This window comes from Bubalus bubalis, chromosome 16, assembly GCF_019923935.1.
Source record: "Bubalus bubalis isolate 160015118507 breed Murrah chromosome 16, NDDB_SH_1, whole genome shotgun sequence".
Classification (NCBI taxonomy): Eukaryota; Metazoa; Chordata; class Mammalia; order Artiodactyla; family Bovidae; genus Bubalus; species Bubalus bubalis.
Genome location: NC_059172.1, coordinates 47,221,484 through 47,235,095, shown reverse-complemented (window position 1 = coordinate 47,235,095; position 13,612 = coordinate 47,221,484). Strand labels below are relative to the sequence as shown.

The 13,612-nt window shown below is 39.2% G+C and overlaps 1 long non-coding RNA gene across 2 annotated transcripts in view; it reads left to right on the top strand.

Moving 5' to 3' along the window:
• Nucleotides 1-12,623, top strand: part of LOC112579678 — a 38,045-nt gene extending 25,422 nt beyond the window's left edge. Inside the window, exons 3-4 of one of the 2 annotated variants that reach the window (XR_003103981.3) lie at nucleotides 11,377-11,465; nucleotides 12,493-12,623. This is a non-coding gene — a long non-coding RNA (uncharacterized LOC112579678). Of the gene's footprint in view, nucleotides 1-11,376; nucleotides 11,507-12,492 lie in introns of those variants that run through there. The other variant, XR_003103980.3, reaches the window with a different exon arrangement.
• Nucleotides 12,624-13,612: the final 989 nt, after the last annotated feature.

Genomic DNA, 13,612 nt, shown 5'->3' with positions numbered 1-13,612 from the left:
TCAAGGCTATGGTTTTTCCAGTAGTCATGTATGGATGTGAGAGTTGGACTATAAAGAAAGCTAAGTGCAGAAGAATTGATGCTTTTGAACTATGGTGTTGGAGAAGACTCTTGAGAGTCCCTTGGACTGCAAGGAGATCCAACCAGTCCATCCTAAAGGAAATCAGTCCTGAATATTCATTGGAAGGACTGATGCTAAAGCTGAAACTCCAATACTTTGGCCACCTGATGGGAAGAACTGACACATTTGAAAAGACCCTGATGCTGGGAAAGATTGAAGGCAGGAGGAGAAGGGGACGACAGAGGATGAGATGGTTGGATGGCATCACTGATTCAATGGATATGAGTTTGAGTAAGCTCCAGGAGTTGGTGATGGACCAGGAAGCCTGGTGTGCTGCAGTCCATGGGGTCGCAAAGAGTTGGACATGACTGAGGGACTGAACTCACTGACTGAACAGACTTGCTGTTAAACATCTTGTAATTTAGCAGTGTTAACAAAGAAGCACATATATTGCTACCATATCAGCTATTTATTTTTAATATTCTGATAACTGTATTTTGATAGAATTGGCTTCCTTTGGATTCTTACATATTTTATTTATTTTTAAAAATACTTTGCTTTCTCTATCATCTCTCTCTCCTTTTATATAGGCAGGGGGCTGTACTGGTCTTCATTGCTGTGCACAGGCTTTTCTCTAGTTCTGGCTAGCGGGGATTTCTCTTGCTGTGCAGCACAGGCTCTAGGCAAATGGGCTTCAGCTTAGTTGTGGTACATGGGCTTGGTGGCTCCCTGGCATGTAGAATCTTCGCATACTAAGGATTGAACCCGTGTCCCTTACTGGCAGGTTCTTATCCACTGTACCACCAGGGAAATCACTGTATTTTATTTTTTTAGACATCTTTGTTGAGATAAAAATCATATAACATAAAATTCACCCATTTAAAGTGCATACACAATTCAAAGGCTTTAATATAATCACAGACTTATGCAGTCATCACTATAATCTAAGTTTAGAATAGTTTCACCACAAGAAGAAACTCATACTCAGTAGCAGTCACCCCCTACTCTTTTCCTCTCTGTCCCCCAGCCCTCACAACCACTAATATACTTTCTGTCTTTATAAATTTCTCTATTCTGGACCTTTCATATAAATGGAATCATGCAATATGAGTCCTTTGCCACTCTTTTCTTTTACTTAGCATGTTTCTAAGGTTCACCTAAGTTGTATCATGTATCAGGACTCCAATTCCTTTTTATTGCCATCTAATGTTTCACTGCATGGCTATACCATATTGTGTTTATTCATATTGATGGACATTTAGGTTGTTTCTACTTTTCAATCAGCATGAATAATAGCTGAAATGCTATGAGCATTCACAAATGTTTGTGTAGATTATATGCTGTGTTTTCATTTTTAATGGGTTTATACCTGTGTTCTCAGTCACTAAGTTGTGTTCAATTCCTTGAGACCCCATAGACTGTAGCCCATCAGGCTCCTCTGTCTGTGGGATTTTCCAGGCAAGAATACCAGAGTATGTTGCCATTTCCTCTTCCAGGGGATCTTCCTGAACCCATGCCTGCACTGACAGGCAGATTTTTTTACCACTTGAGCCACCTGGGAAGCCCAGGTTTATACCTAGGAGTGAAATTGCTTGGTCACATGTTCAGCCTTTTGAAGAATTGCCAAAATGTTTTCCAACATGGTTGCACCATTCTAGCTCATCACTAGCAGTGTGTGAGGGTTCCAATTTCACAATATCCTCTCCAACTCATTATTGCATGCTTTTTGATTACAGCTATCCTAAGGGGTGTGAAGTGGTTTTGTTTTGAATTTCCCTAATAGTTAATGATGCTAAGCACTTTTTCACATGGTTAACAGGCCATGGGTCATAGTATGTCTTCTTTGGATAAATGCCCATTCATATCTTTTACCCATTCTTTAATTGGATTGTTTGTCTTTAATTATTGAGCTGCCAGAGTTCTTTATATATTCTGGCTATAAGTCCCTTATTAGATCTAATTTTTCTTAAGAAAAAAAAAATAAAAATGAGAGAATAAATGAATAGACAGACTTAGAAAAATCTAGACCTTCGTTTCATTATTTGATAGTCCCTGTACATGAACCAATAAATCCTCCTTATTGTTTAAAAAATGAAACAAGTTAGGTTCTAAAATTAGATTACAGTGATGGTTGTAGAGTTCTGTAAATATGCCAAACCTGTGCATATCTTAAATAGACAAATTTTTGGGCTTCCCTGGTAGCTCAGATGGTAAAGAATCCGCCTGCCATGCAGGAGACCCACATTCTGTCCTTGGGTCAGGAAGATCCTCTGCGGGGGGAAATGGCAACCCACTCCAGTATTCTTGCCTGGGAAATCCCATGGACAGAGTAGCCTGAGAGGCTACAATCCATGGGGTTGTAAAGAGTCAGCAGACACACTGAGCAACTAACAAATACAAAAACAAAATGGCATGGGAATTAAATTTCAATAAAACTGCTAGTCCCTTGGGCTGCAAGGAGATCCAACCAGTCCATCCTAAAGGAGATCAGTCCTGGGTGTTCACTGGGAGGACTGATGCTGAGGCTGAAACTCCAATACTTTGGCCACCTCATGGGAAGAGTTGACTCATTGGAAAAGACCCTGATTGCTGGGAGGGATTGGGGGCAGGAGGAGAAGGGGACGACAGAGGATGAGATGGCTGGATGGCATCACCAACTCTATGCACATGAGTTTGGGTGAACTCCAGGAGTTGGTGATGGACAGGGAGGCCTGGCGTGCTGTGATTCATGGGGTCGCAAAGAGTCGGACACGACTGAGCGACTGAACTGAACTGAACTGAACTGAAAAAGACTAAAGAAACCGTTGCCTAATCAACATTCATAAGGTTTAATTTTATGTTTTCTTCTTAGAATTGCATTGTTTTAGCTCTTATGTTTATGTTTTTGGTCCATTTTGAATTAATTTTTCTACATGATTTAAGAAAGGGGGTCCAACTTCATATGCATTATTTGACATGCTTAAAAAGATTCTGAAAGGGAATCACAGGCTTCACCAGACTGACAAGGTGGTCCATAGCACAGAAAAAGGGAGGAATCTTTGCTCTAAAATTGAACTATACCCTTGTTTCTCTGGGTCTCAGTTTCTTCCCCTGTAAAATTCATGGATGGGGTTGAATTGGGAAGTCCCTTTCTGTTCTGTGGTACTCTTAACTATGTACACCTTATGGGTGGAGATCAATGATTCTTTTCTCAAGAAAATACTTGTATATGACACCAGCTGCTTCTAAGTTTATTTGAAAGGAAGCCATTGTCTGGCAATTCAGGGAGGGCTCAGTCAGAGCTCTGGAAAGTGTTTTAAGGGGTAGAGGTGACACAATAGGGGAAGGAAGTGTTTTCTATTGAAAAGCAGTCAATTGCCTTCAACAAGTTGCCAACAAACTGGGAAAAGGCTTTTTTTTTTTTTTGCTCTGGTTTCAATTGAATGCCAACTTTCGGAAGGTAAAGGGGTTAGATTAAAGGGTCACAAACACGACCTAATGAGGGAGGGAGTTTTTTTCTAGGAAGTTAGCAGGAGAGATGCCGTACATGCAAATAAGGTGCCATAACTGAAGTCATCAAAGGAAAATCAGGAAAATACATTCAAATCTTTGCTTTCACAATTGAAAAGGGACTTCTACAGTTTTACAATCATTCTTCCATATTCCTTACCTTAAAAAAAAATGTTTTAAACATGGTATGAAGGGTCTTAAGTATATATTGGTTGGGGCTCTTTCAAAATTAGTTAATTAATTGATTATGAGATAAATTATTGGAATTTTTAAAAGCTTTAACATCAGTTTTTTAAGCTCTTTGATCATTGTCTATATGCATTGCAGTTTTTCCTGGAATCTATGTCCACACAATGGAACTACAGATCATAATAATTACAAAAAGTAAGAAAACGTTTTTAAAAATCCATTAAATATGCAATTTTAAAAAGATTATAGGACATTTGCAGAACAACTAGCATAGTCTCCTGAGATTTGTATGTTACCTACCCCAATGCATGCTGCTGCTGCTGCTAAGTCGCTTCAGTCATGTCCGACTCTGTGCAACCCCATAGATGGCAGCCCACCAGGCTCCCCCGTCCCTGGGATTCTCCAGGCAAGAACACTGGAGTGGGTTGCCATTTCCTTCTCCAATGCATGACAGTGAAAAGTGAAAGTGAAATCGCTCAGTCGTGTCCGACTCTTTGAGACCCCAGGGACTTCAGCCTACCAGGCTCCTCCATCCATGGGATTTTCCAGGCAAGAGTACTGGAGTGGGGTGCCATCGCCTTCTCCGACCCCAATGCATAGAGCACACTAAATTCTCTATGTTTCCACTAATTTGCAAATCTTTTGTTGACATCCATTTAAATGAATAGTAACATTTATCAAGGATGGGGAAAATATCCTTAGGAGCTTGAATGTCAGGACTTATACTTTTCCTCTCCCCAGCACCTTTTCCTCAGGCTCTTCCCGCTTCCAAGAAGGACCAACAATGTGGGGAAGAAGAGTGTGGCCAGAGAGGAAGTAGGGTCAGAGCTCAAGAGCCCTGCCAATTAGTCAAAGGTCAGCACAGAAGGGACTGTCTGTGAGAGGACAAGGAAGCTGGCGTCTCTCAAGCCAGATGAACTGGTCGGCAGCCAGTCTCGGTCTCTTCGGCCAGAGTGGAGTCCCCACGGTTTTGTGTGGCACAATAAGGAAAAAATGCTCTGTAGAATAGGGTCTAGCCTCACCTTTTTAGGTGAATAGAGAGTTTCAGCTGGGGGTCAAGAGACAGAGGACAGAGAAGACCCTACTGATATTCGCTGCCTCAGAAACGTACAGACTTATTTGTAAAGACTGAAACTAGTAAAGACTGCTTATTAGCATAGAACAAAAATTATGAAATCTGGTCAAAGGGTTGTATGCAAAGATGCCATTTTTTTGTACATGTACTCTCATGGTGATGGGGGAAAATAGTGAAAAACACAGCATTCTAATTAGGGGAAAAAACTATTGTTTTTCATAAATTCATAACATTTCTCATGCCAACCATTTTCTTTTGGCACTAGAACACAGGAATGACGCTCCCAAGTTTTTGCCCCTCTCCTCAAAACGAAAAGGGAAGTAAAATTCTTTTCTCAGGAACAAAATGCACGTTTCAAAAAAAGAGCATTAAACTAACATCCGATGACTTATTCTAAACTATGTCCCCCTTTACTTGGACTTTTCTTCAGATTTACTGTGGGCTTCCCTAGTGGCTTAGACGGTAAAGCATCTGTCTGCAATGCAGGAGACCCGGGTTCGATTCAGATTTACTAAGAGAAAAAGTTGATCTCTAAACTCCATGTGTTAGTTTCTTTTTTTTTCCTCACATATACTTTCTCATGCAAGTAGCATTTTACTGTTCTGTGAAAATCCAGTTGCAATCTGTCAGTTATGAGTATCAGTCATTAGACATTTATGTTCTGAAGTGATGGACCTTTTTGTTCTTTCTGCATTTAGATGACCTCAGCCTATTTTCTGAGTAATGATATCCTATCCCCACTGGGGACAAATCTCTCCTAAATGCCTGTCTAGCTCACTACATTTTTCACAGAAAGAAGAGTCCTGAGGACTCGGTCCAATGGGGAGGAATTGCCCAAACTGGCCTGAGACAACATAGCTGGATGGCGAGTCCTTATTTTCATCATCTTAGTTGCAAAGAGACAAGGTCATGGCCTGGAAACACAATCTTGTGCATTTGAGAGCCAGGCAAATGCAGAGAAGCAAGTGGGATAGTTGAAACCAGGGGAATGAAGGTCTGAACAGAGCTGGGGAGATGAAGAGGGTCAAAGGGAAAGGTTTCAGTTCTAAAGTCACAAATGCAAAACCAGTGCCAGAGAGGTCTTTCATGTCAACTCTTGAGAGAGGTTCTGTTGCTCAGAGGAGCCACCCAGCACTCCAGGCTAAACACTGCAAAGCACCAGATAGATCAGATCTATTTTTATTCTCTCTTTTATATACTTTATTTTCATCTCAGTACTCTTATTTTTTTTAATCCTTTCATTCTTCCTTCTGTGAGTTTCTGTTTTTAATCTCTATCCTCTACAGCTCTAAGCTCTTTTTCAAACTTTTGCTGTTCTTTTTTACTTTTTTTCCTTTTTTCACGTAGTCTCATCTGGAAACTGGGTCTTTATGTTGGCCTGGATTTCTCAGGTCTCTAATCAACTCTGTGGAAAGTGGAATAGCTTGGCAACAGGCATAATAATAATAATTAAAAATAACAGTGAGCACAGAACTAAGAAATGAGATTCAAAAATAAGGAGACTCATATAGGCTTTCGGAAATAAGAAAATACCTATTCTTGCCAACAGAGAAGCACCCTGATTAACAAATCAGTTAATAACATCTCTCTATGTGGAGGAAAGCAAAACCATAGGGAAAGTCTGTCTTCAGGTGTAACGTTTGCTTTGTGCATTACCTCCTGGTGAAATTCCCACGTATAAACAAACCTCTGAAAACCCAAGAGGAGAACAATTGCTGCCACTAGTAAGACTTCCAAGGATACTTTTAAAACACAGAGTAGGTTTGTTTTTCTGGCACAACTGCTTCAGAGAAGTTCTCTTAAATCCATTCATGGTCATGGTATATCTCCCATTTATGCACTCTTGTTTGCTGAACTTAAGTCTTGTGAACAAGTTATTTAAAAAAAAATACTTTTCAAAATTACCCACACCCTGAACAGCAGGACTGCTGTGTGTCTACTCATGCTCTGGAAAGGCACAAGTCAGGTATTGGGTGTAGGCACAGGACAAACCGCATGGTCTGCTTTGGCAGCCCTGACCTCACCTGCAGGCTGCCCACACACACTCCCTTCCAAACGGTGCTCCTCTGATGCCAATTGGCTGACTGAGCTACTGTGGGCAGGAGCCTATGGGAGGGGAGGGAGGAGGGGATGTGGATAAAAATTTTATAAAGTAAACTTCAAGCTTAAAACTTGATTTACCCTTTCAGTCCAAATCACAGTGGAGGTCCCAACTCTTCTTAAACGTCTTGGACACTGAAGAGTTAATAGGGTATGGAAGCTGGTGCAGCTGGGGGCTGTCATCCAAGGCCAGCAGCAGGAAGGGCTTGGTTCTGGCCAGGCTACAGACAGGCCATCTGGATGCAGGGAAGGCCTAGAATGCCAGGGGCAGCTTTTCTTTTTGGTGTTCGGCTTCATTAAGTTCAGCCTGGGGAGAGTCTGTCTGGTTTAAGACCTAAACCGAGAGTCTTCTTTGAACAAGGATTTGATATTTTGAATTTTATATAAAACCAACACTCACTACATATACTCTTGGTAAAGTAGGTCATGAAACACAACGTCTCTGGTTAAATAACTTTTTAAAAAGGATGTAGACGAGATTCAGTCCACTTACAAATAGAAACTACGTGTAGTCTTTAAATAATTTCACTAAGAACAGATAAATCAGGGCAGGTTATCTAAAAAAAATTATTTTTTTTGTATAATATCACTCTGTGAGTCTCATGAAAAATTCTTTCACTGTTTGCTCTGTAGTTCACTTGAAAAAAGCAATCTCACCACATTGAAATAAAAAATTATTTTATTTTTGTTTTATATTTAACTATACAACATTTGGCATAATGGTAGTGTGGTCCAGTTGTAATTCCTTTCACAGGAAATTTTTCCTTACTAAAATTGAGAAAAACAAACCTCTGCAGGGAAATTATAACAACTTCCTACTCTATATCACTCATGAACATACACTCTGTTTGGAAACCACCCTCTTTAAGAGATATGATCTATCCTTCTGGAGCTATGGCAGACTGTGTTGGCTTTGTATGTGATATTCTTAACAATTAAAGGAAAAGGTGAATGTAAATTCACTCGGACAAAACAAAGCAGGAAAGAGAAAATTATCCTTAAGAAAATTCTTACCTTAAGGGAAAGAAAATGCACGTATCTTTCTGGGTGGGGAAAGATGAGGGGGAGGGCAAGGGATGGGTGGAGATTTTTTCTCTCCAAGGCATTAATTGCCACCTAGCAGCAGAGAAGGGAATTGCACACATAACTTTGGACTTCAATTCTAGAAAACATCGGTTTTAAAGGGCACGTTACTTTTATTGGGGCTTCTCTGGTGGCTCAGATGGTAAGGAATCTGCCTGCAATGAGGGAGGTCTGGGCCCGATCCCTGGGTCAGGAAGATCCCCTGGAGAGGGAATGGCTACCCACTCCAGTATTCTTGCTGAAGAATTCCATGGACAGAGGAGCCAGGGGGTTGCAAAGAGTCAGACTCAGTGACTAACACTTTCACTTACTTTTATTATGACCAGTATCTAAGAAATTATTAGCCTACTTACTGGTAGACTATGGATTGATTTTTTTTCTCTCTTGTAGGGAGGAAAGAAAAAGAGATACAACTAGTGAAAAATTTTGTCTTATTTATAAGAATACACTTTTCATCCTAAAATGTCTCTATTCTTTTGTTTCTCAATGGTTACCCTTGCCACCTCAGCAATAGGCCAAAGGAAAAGAAATTCTGAAGCCATTCTGACACTAAAAAAACTGGCCATTAAAGGAAGAAATGCCTGTTTTTAATATAGAAAGTGGCTTTCCAAACAATCTCAGGGTGATTTCTATGAAAATAAGATCAGAATGCATTTTATTTTGCTAAGGCAATAAGAGGTTATTTATTTTGAGAATTAAAAGACATTTTTAATGAAAGATGAAATAATTTCCAGATCAAATGATTATTCAAATGTGTTAAAGAAGAGCGTCCTTATTTCAAACTTTACTAACCATGTTTTTATTTTTAGAACAGTCAGTCATACTGAATGCCAAAGCTTACAAGGAGAGCCTCTATAATTGTGTTTCATAGATCTAAATAAAAATACCTAAAAAATTTCAAATCAGATTAAAGCAAAATTAAACAGTTCAAAGGACTTAAAAAACAAGGTGAAAAAACTCAGCTTTACTCATGGCTAAAAGTACATCTTACTTAAGATATTAGATATGAGGGGAGGGAGTGGCTTACTATATACTTTCAATGTATCACTTTTTATGCAGATAAATAGCAGGCATTGCCACTATATTGATTATATGATCATATTATCACTAAGGTAGTCAGCAACATTTTAGAAGACAATGCTGGTTTAAAAAGTAATAATAATCATCACTAATATTTTCTGAGTATTTACCATGTGCCAGGCAGTGTGCTAAGCACTTTAGATGAGAAATTCACTTGGATGAGAAATTCACTTGGTCATCACAATAATCATAAAAGATACTGCCCAATATTATCTCAATTTTGTAGCTTTAAGCAACAACAACAAAACAAAGGTTCAGAGAGGTAAAATAAGTCACTGAAGGTCTCAGAGCTTATAAGTAGCTAGGGTTAAATACAAACCCGTTTGCCTTAAAAATTGGAATGCTCCAGGGTTCAGTTTTTGGAATTCTTTTCTATCCACTCTCACTTTAATGTCACAGCTCTCTGAATACTTCTCTACGATGATCACTCACAATTTTGTATCTCCAGCCTGGACCTCTCCACTAAACTCCAACTCATGTGCCAACTAACAATTCCATGTCTCCATTAGAATGTCTAGTAGACATCCCAGACTTGAAATATGCAAAACTATTGTCACCATCTTTTCCCTAAAACCTACTCCTCCTATCTATTCTTTGCTGAATTTTTAAAAAGTATTTATTTACTTATTTATTTATTTGGCTGTGCCAGGTCTTAGTTGCGGCCTATGGGATCTTTAGTTGTAGCACGCTAACTCTTTAGCTGTGACATGTGGGATCTAGTTCCCCGATCAGGGATGGAACCAGGGCCCCCAGCATTTCCAGGGCAGAGTATTAGTCACTGGACCACCAGGGAAGTCCCTTCTTTGTTGCATTTCATTGCAACTTCTTGATTCCATTTACTCAGGCCCAATACGTAAGCCATTTTGAAACTTCTCTTTCTTTTACATGTCACAGCCAGTCCATTAGCAAAGCACTGTTGGCTCTGTCTTCAGAATATACCCTGAATCCAGCTGCTTCCTACAATCTCACCATTACAACTTTGGTTCAAGCCACTGTCATCGCTTGCTTAGATTACTGTAGTAGCCTTGTTCTTGTTAACCTGCTTGGCCCCCTGTAGTCTGTTTTCAACACTAAGGTTGGGATAATTCTTTCAAAATGTCAATCCTGAAATATCTGTGTTCAAAATCTTCTAGTAGCTTTCTATCTCACTCAGAGATAAAGTCCTCACCGTAGCCTACAGGCCCTATGTCAATAGCCCCTAGCCCATTTCCTCTTTGATTTCACCTCGTAACACTCTAACTCAGGGATGTTTGTCTGTTTTGTTTACTGAGGTATTCTCAGCACCATAGTAACAATGCTTGGCATATAGTAAGGTAAACGACAAATATCTGTTGAATGAAAAAGAAATATCTGACTCTAAGACTTGTCCTTTCCTTAATTCCTTTCTATGAGTACATTGGTGGCTTTGCAAGTTGAAGGTGACTGTCTGGATCATTCCGAGTAGCTCTTGTACCAGAGCAGCACTTGTGGACCAAGAGAAAAAATATTTTGGTCTCTTGGGGTTCCAATGACTTTTAGCTCCTTTAAGCATGATTTAAGGATTTGGCTGAGGGTATATCCTGATTTTTAACCAGCAGGTACAAAATTGATCAGTAAGGGTATTTTGCAGAAAGAATAGGCCAGAAAAGCACATTACTTCTCTATTTAAAAACCATTAATGGTCACTTCAGGATTTTTTAGAATTAAACAAAAGTAAATTTGAATATGAGCCAAGTTGAAACTTTCCTATGGACATGTAACATTCATCGTTACTCAACTGTCCAGATGACATTCTGTAACAATTGCTTCATTTCCGGAAAAAAAATTGTCTAAATAACTCAAGTATGCCAATGGCTTTTGTACAGGCCTCTCTTTTGGTCACACACACTGAGGAGGAAAATTGTATTATACACTTTAGACAGAATTCTAAAGTGTTATTCTTCTAAATTATATCTTTTAATTTCAATTTGCTATATTCCAAGTTTTAGCTATTATCAGAAAAGAGCTTTAACTTCTGAGCATCTATTTTTTTTAAAAATTAAAAAGTTGTAGTAGATACAGAGAAGGCTACCTTCAGAGTGAGACATCTAAAAGTCTATCAAATGTTGGTTAAATAAATTATGATGCATTCATATGATGGAATACCTTATGGTTATACAGACATTTAAAAGCATGTGACATGAAGAAATGTTTGTGGTGTCATGTGGAAATTAAAAATAAGCATATATAATTGTATACAAATTTCTGTGGCAGTTAATTTTGTTGAGGTACTAATTCTATGTTTTCTCCTATCTCCTTACTTCTTTTCTTTTTTTTGGCAGCACAGTGTGGCATGTGGAACTTCCCCCACCAAGGATCGAACCCCTACTTCTTGACCACATCCAGGCAGCTATCCAGACCCCAGATTCCTGTAAGGCAAACAGCAAAAGCTGCATGGAGACAACAAAGGCTCACTCTGTCTTTTGAAATGAGAAATTGGTGGGGGGTGTGTGGAATAAATGCCTTTGAGGGTGATATGTAAGACAGATTCCTCAAGATTTAGGAGATGGAAGCCTATAAGTTGAGTGAACAGCTAAGACTCCTATCTTACTCTGTGACAAAACCTCAGAGAGGAAGACTGCACCCAGGTGCAGTGGATGGCAAATTCACTTACTTGTTTCCAGACTCTTGAGTTCTAAAGGTGGTAAAAAGAATATTGGAGTCAACAGACCTGAAGGGAAGATGGCACTAAAAGGAATCTCAGCAGTAAATCAATGTGGATGAATGACCAAATAATTTGAAGTAATTCCAGGTATTTCCACAATGATTAAGACCCTTGTACAATCCTGGATGGAGAGGAAATGCTCAATAATAATGGAGGTTGACTTTCCCATCAGCATGGTAGGACAAGAATTCAGTTAGACTCATGTTGACCTAAAAAAAAAAAAAAAAAAAAGCAGTATTTCTTTCTATGGAATGAGTCATACTCCACAACATGCATATGCACACAGAGACATTGTATGCATATTATAAATATTGGAAAATGTATCGTCAGGACAATTTCCCTCCCTTCTTTTAGACATTTATATAGGGCAAAAAATGACTAAATTTCTAATAGTAATTTTCTCTACCTCGTGGATTAAATGGGGTTATTTCTCATACTGTTTGCATTTGAAAAAATAAATGTTTATTTCCTCTTATTATTGGAAAAGTGTAAAACCAACTGTAAGCTGAGTTTTTCCCCTGTACTTTTGAGTAGGGAGCAAACAGGAAAGGGTATATGTCACAATTTTAGGTTCTATTTTCCAGCTATTTCAGAGCCACCAGTGTTAATGTGCCTAGAAGTATAGCAAAAACTAAATATCAAGAAAAAACAACAGATTTTTTTCTCACATTAAAAAAAGTGTTGTATACCTCCTGCACCCTGTAAAAACCTAAAATATTATTCTATCTGTCAGGTTCCAGCAAGCAACAGATGACACACTTGAAAAGGGCAACTGAAGAGAATATAATCAGAACGTGAGCAAGAAAACAGCAAGAGATGACGCAGTACCACTGCCAACCTGTGGCCAATGTGGAAGGAGAAAGGGTAACAAATACACTGGCCTCTCTCCTACTGCCTTCTGATCTTTTGCGAGTGCTCTCCATCAGCTTCCCTCATAGCTTGGTTGGTCAAGAATCTGCCTGCAATGTAAGAGACCCGGTTCGATCCCTGGGTTGGGAAGATCCCCTGGAGAAGAGAAAGACTACTCACTCCAGTACTCTGGCCTGGAGAATTCCATGGACTGTATAGACCATGGGGTCGCAAAGAGTCAGACACGACTGAGCAATTTTCACTTACTTCACTCACTCAGTCCATCAGCTGAGTTCAACCAGAAGCCAGAAGGGAATAAAACTTGGGGAAGTAACCCATAAAGGGTAGGGGCAGCAGAGAATATCTAGCATGGTGACATTAAAGTGCAAGCAATTCTGTCATTTTGTTATTAATATTTGCAAATGCAAAGATTTCTGCTAGAAGAGTACTAGAAACAGAGTTTGGGACTTCAATCTTTGAACTTATGCAATATATGCAATAGATATATGCATAGATAAGGAATATATGCAATAGATTTGAAATTATTATTACTGCTTTCCTGGTAGCTCAAACGGTAAAGAATCCACCTGCAGTGTGGGAGACCTGGGTTTGAACCCTGGGTCAGAAAGATCCCCTGGAGAAGGGAATGGCTACCCACTCAAGTATTCTTGCCTGGAGAATTCCATGGACAGAGGAGCATGGTGGGCTAAGTCCATGAGGTCACAAGGAGTCAGATATGACTGAGCCACTAACACACTACTGCTAAAGTACTCTTATTCATCCACGAATTCTAAACTTTATTAAAATATAACACAGTTACTGTCCTCTGCAGGCTTGATTTAATAGATGGAGACAAACTGTAAGTAAATAAATACTATTGTTAATGTGTGTAGCAGGATGTTAAAATGGGATTCTTTCTGTTTCAGTTTTGGCTGAGGCTCTAAAGAAAGTAAACTATCCCCACATTCCACAGTAAAGTGGAAGACCATGAAAATTAGAAATTT